Raw genomic sequence first — 5,927 nt, forward strand, 5'->3', positions numbered from 1 at the left:
ACAACAACATCAGCTAAACTTTTGAGAGTGATGGAGCAAGCTGCTGGTTAGTTATAGGGCTTATATTACAAACTCCTGCTAATGCAGCTTGTCTGCTGCAGATGTCAGCAGCTAATCTGCCTGCTCTGAAGTGCAGGCAGGGGCTAGCACCAGTCAAGTTCTGCTAGTCCTTTAATAACTTATTTCTGCCTCTGACATATGTTGGGAAAGGATAGATAAAATTTTCCCACAAGTCACCGTGAAAGAACGGGAAATTGCACTGGATTGCAATTCACTGCAACATAAAAAGAAAATAACAAATAAATCCCTAAAGCAAAGGAGGGTTTGCAAAGCCCACAGGGATCTTCTCAAGTCAGCCTGAGTGCCAGCTGCAATGGTGCTTCTGTGGGCTACAGAGATAAGTAAGAGTTGCAGAATCAAGGCCAAAATCCACAGCATCCTTGTGTAGAAACCTCACGTGGATCGGGAACCGCATCCGCAGTTGCACTTGTTTCAGAGACAGCTTTGCCTGCGTGAGCTGCAGAAGATAAAGCTCTCTCTCCAGCAAACTCTCTGAATTCTGGATTATATCAAAAGACAAATTACATTTTATTTCAGCCACAGAGGGGCTCAAGAAAAAGATTGATACCTTTCTGAAACCAATGACACCAGTATAAATTAGAATAACGCTTGGAACAATGGGAGATTGGCCCTAAATGGGCATCATAAAATAACATAACTAAAATTAGAGTGATAGTAAAAGCATGAAAACAAGTATCGGCCAGTTTTAAGTACCTCTCTGCTTAACTGGGCTTGTAAATTTCCACTTTCTTTTATTGTCTTTTTCCTTATTTTCTTCCTTACATGCAACACATGGCTGGAATATTTTGTAGACTTCAATAGGAACAGAAAGAAAATACAAAACTCCACTTGAAAATATCCAGGTGTTTGTATCTAAGTTTCCTTTAACAAAATGAAAAATGGATTCAAAGAGAGACTTGTAACATTGAAAAACCTCCTCTGAAATTAAAAAGACTGCAGGGTGCAACTAGGGTGCTGGCAGACTTACATCGAAGTGTAGCTGGACACTTCATTTCTACTCTTTTTTTAGAAAGCGGTACATGGATTTTAAATTTTGCCCATGCCAAAAGCTTCCTAAGTTATTTGTAATTTGTGTAAAACCCTAAAATAGACGATGCCTGTATTACGTTGCAGTACTGACTGTGTTTTGAAATATGCTTCCCCCTGGGGGCTCAGTTTTACTTTGGGCAAAACCCACAGCTGAAGACTGCACTTCTGAAAGGATGACTTCTCTTCAGCAAAGTCATCTTCGTATCCAACTGCTAGCGAAACACAGCGTTATGATGTGGTGTGGGTAGTGCCAAGCAGTGCCTCCACCTAGCCTACTGCGGGGTTTGCCCATTAGATCCTCCCCCCGTGATCTTCCAAGACTCCTACCATTGAAATCTAGGTGAGACTCCATGAGATGTACCCTTGTCTCAATGCAGGCTGGATAAAGGTGGGATGAACCCCCCAAAGTACAGCTTCAGGGTTTGTTTTGGGGGAAACCCTGTGCTTATCTCAGTGCTACCACCTTCACGTTCCCTTTGGCGGCTAAATATATGAGCTCTGTCCCAACGTTGCAAGGTCCAAGTGCTCCTGAGCTCCGGCAGTGGCTGTGCACCCCCACTACCACCTTCTTCTGTCCCCAAAACTCTCTGTTTTAACATGGAAAACCTAGGCAGTGGGGCCAGGAGGCTGTGTCCTACTTTACTTCAGAACTATGCAAAGCACCCTCGTGAGATGTGAAGCTGCGAGCATTTCAGACAAGGAACCAAGGTCTGCCTAATGCAATTCTGAGAATGAAATTTTCAGACACTTTTATTAATTCTGACAATACCACTATTGTGACAGAAATCTACAATTTATTAGTCTCTTCCATTTGGGTCCTTCAAGGCCAGCGATGGAATGAAATTGAAATAAAATGCATCCGTTTTTAAAAGGGCCCGGGTCAGTTTCCTGATCTTTTATGTAGGAATAAATTAGGGTTTTGCTTCTTTGCAGAGCAGCGCAGGGATTTATTAGTTAAAAGTTTGTCTCATTCTTTGAAAATAATTATGTAAATGATGCACTACAATGCTTAGGGTCTAGGGTGGAACAAGAGACTCAATGATTTAAATATAAATTTTCTGCAGAGTTGCAGTGTATCCCAAACACCTTTGGTATAAACAACCCAATATAAACTAATTTAATGAGCAAGTGGTTCATCAAAGAATTGCAATTCTATTGGCAGGAGAGGGCCCCTTTCTCCTCCTCGCCAGAGGTTTGGGAAGATGCCTGACCGGAACTGGATCCCAAAACTAATGTTACATGTGTACGGCCGTACTAAGCTGCACCTTCTGCTCAAATGCCTGTTCAGAACAGGAGCTGACAGCAGTCTCCAGTACCAGGAATAAAGTCGTCTTGTATGGAAATGACTGCGTAGGCACAGGAGGGGAGCAGACCTCGCAGTACAGACAGACACAGGGCAGACGATACAATTGTAAGGCTAAAAAGAGTATCTGTGCAATTTGGAAAAACACTTCAGAGAATGGAAATTCTCTGTGACTGCCCCCGGGAGCAAGAGAAGAAACAGTGCCTGGGTGTCCGGCACAAGGATCAGAGCCTTGTCTGGCCACAGGCTTTTATGTGCCAGCTCAGTTAATAGATGCGCAGACAGCAACTTACACGGGAAAAAGCCGTTGGGCGGTGAATTATGTTTACATGAAATGCCAGTACGGCATGTCTTACATGGAGGTGCCGACTCATTAGTTGTCACTTTCAAGTCAGTGTTAGCTTAAGATTCCTCTTGGAAAAAACCCCACAGTGCTCTATCGAAATTGAAACATTTTTCTTAAAGAGATAAAAAAAAGTGAGGTTGATGAAGTAAAGGATTGAAAAAGACCAAACATAAATCTGCCTCAGGTGTCTTCATTGGTGAATTTAGTAAAAAGAGGAGTAGAGAAACAAGGTACTTGAGGGAAAGTAAACTAGATTTTTTTAAACCCTTCTTATTTTTATTTCTAGGGTGCTTCAACTGACTGATTGAAGGTTATTTTCTCAGCTGTGAATGGTTCATAAGAAGAGAATAAAATCTGAAAAGCACGTTCTTGCAGTAACACTCTACCATAAAAAAACATACCAGCACATCCAAACTGTAATGTGAGTACTAAGGTTTTTCCAGCCACACCTTAAGTATCTGAAGATAAACTTTGATGTCCTAAAATAATGCTGCTTAAATGTTGCTTGATACTTTTTTAGGCTGTGGCAGCTCTCATTTGATCCTCCCATCTAAGTCCCTTTCTCTATTCTTGAATTAAAATGTTCTCTACTTTTTTTCTGTGCATATTTTCACTGTAATTACTGAACTTTACTTCACAAATAGCTAATATAGAGTCCAGACTAAAAAGAAACATTAAAGACGAGCTTTTTTTAAAGCTACTTAGATACCTAAAGCTGCAAATAAGGACTAACTACTTTCAAGAGTATAGATATCTGATCTGGGGCAAGTTTGGTTCCTAGAGACTTTGAAAAGGTGTATTCTCCTAGTTGGTCATTTAAATATCTTTAAAGGATTTAACCCAACTGCGGAGCTCTAGTCTAGTATTATGAGCCACCCTTTAAAATCATGCTGGCAGCCTCCAGTCCTGTCTTAGTCCAGCTCTGCAGAAGTTGTGAACATATTTAAGCATGTAAATAGGCCCAGTGGAATCAAAACAATGGCATCCGGCTAAAAACAAGACAGATACTAAAGGAAAAAAGTGTGAGAGTCTGTAGAGAAGTTGTATTTATAATGTGTACAGCAGCAAGAGGCTAAATTAAGGCTGTGTGGATGGCGCTCAGCCTGTGTGTCGAGCACATGCCTTTTTAACTTCAGATCCCTGTAGAGAAAAGTGTCGATGCTCGCAAAGGCATTTTTGCCCGCTCTCCTATGCCAGTGGAAACTAGGACTGAAGCAATGAAGCATAGGTAGTTATTTTAAAATGGACCTAAGTATATTTTTGAAACACAATTTTTAAAAAAGTACGCAAATAAATGTTTTTCTATGGCACTATATTGTTAATACTGGTTTGATCATCGCAGATGCTAGTATGTGATACGTCCCTTTGTCAGTGTGGTCGTATTAAGCACACAGATTGCTAACTCTACGAGTTTTCTACAGTCTTTGCAATGCCAAGGATGCTATTTCAGGAATTTGTAAACTTCTGCATGATATCTGAAATCATTCATACGCCATGCTGAAACCTGAAGTCATGTACCTGCACCCTCATTTTCAGTAGGCAATGTGAGTAGTATCTTGCCCATAATTCTCATTTCTCTGAAAACAGTGCCCTGTACCAACACATGGTGTATTTCATCCCTGACCAGCTCTTCATGTGGGTGATAATATTTTTGTTCTGATACTTTACTGATCCAAAATGCCATCGGTCACAACCCAGGGAGGGATATGCTGAGTGGAGTTATGGCCAAAAGCATCACTTCTCAGCACTCTGTGTTTAAATCTAACTTTCAGGTCAGTATAGCTGACTATAGCGTGGCAAGACTACCTGGGAAAAAAAAAAAAACCATCAAAAATTTTGTCTTGTGTCTTTTCTACTACTTTATTTCTTTTCTGCTACTTTATTTTTGTTTCTTTCTGAGATATGCCTTTCTTCATTCATCATGAGAAACTATGCTAGTTTATTACATGGTTAAACTGAGTTTGTGTGTTTATTCACTTCATTTAGTTGGAATATACAGAATGGCTCCATATTAAAGTGGCAATATAGCTGTCACTTAGTGAAACTGTAAGAATTTGATTAAGTCGTGCAAGTGCTGAGCTTACCAAAATGTCACTTAGTGAAACCTCATGCATTTGCATAAATTGTAGAAATGTTGAGTTTGCCAAAATACAAGCAACTGTCTATGTCCCTTTCCTTCTGATTCAGTCTGGTATGGGCAGAAATCATTTCCAAACAGATGGGTTAAACGTGCTGTAGCTCATTTTCAGGTAGGTCAATTTTTTGATGGACATCATAGAATCATAGAATTGTCTTGGTTGGAAGGGACCTTTAAGATCATCAAGTCCAATCACCACCCTAACACTGCCAAAACCACCACTAAACCACGTCCCTAAGCACCATGCCTCCCCGTCTTTTAAATACCTCCAGGGATGGCGACTCAACCACTTCCCTGGGCAGCCTGTTCCAGCGCTTAACAACCCTTCCTGTGAAGAAATTTTTCCTAATATCCAATCTAAACCTACCCTGGCGTAACTTGAGGCCATTTCCCCCTGTCCTATTGCTTGTTACGAGTGAGAAGAGACCAACCCCCACCTCACTACAACCTCCTTTCAGGTAGCTGTAGAGAGCGATAAGGTCTCCTCTCAGCCTCCTTTTCTCCAGGCTAAACAACCCCAGTTCCCTCAGTCGTTCCTCCTAAGAGTTGTTCTCCAGACCCCTCACCAGCTTTGTTGCCCTTCTCTGGACACACTCCAGCACCTCAATGTCTTTCTTGTAGTGAGGGGCCCAAAACTGAACACAGTACTCGAGGTGGGGCCTCACCAGTGCCAAGTACGGGAGGACGATCACTTCCCTAGTCCTGTTCACCACACTATTCCTGATACAAGCCAGGACACCATTGGCCTTCTTGGCCACCTGGGCACACTGCTGGCTCATATTCAGCCGGCTGTCAACCCAACCAACACCCTCAGGTCCTTTTCCACCAGGCACCTTTCCAGCCACTCTTCCCCAAGCCTGTAGCGCTGCATGGGGTTGTTTTGACCCAAGTGCAGGACCTAACACTTGGCCTTGTTAAACTCATACCACTGGCCTCGGCCCATAGATCCAACCTGTCCAGATCTCTCTGTATCTGTGACAGCAGCGCAAGTTGGCATACCTTCATGAGATTTTTTTTTTTTTTTTGGTTGC

Source organism: Charadrius vociferus, unplaced genomic scaffold (assembly GCF_000708025.1).
Source record: "Charadrius vociferus isolate BGI_N301 unplaced genomic scaffold, ASM70802v2 scaffold59, whole genome shotgun sequence".
Lineage (NCBI taxonomy): Eukaryota > Metazoa > Chordata > Aves > Charadriiformes > Charadriidae > Charadrius > Charadrius vociferus.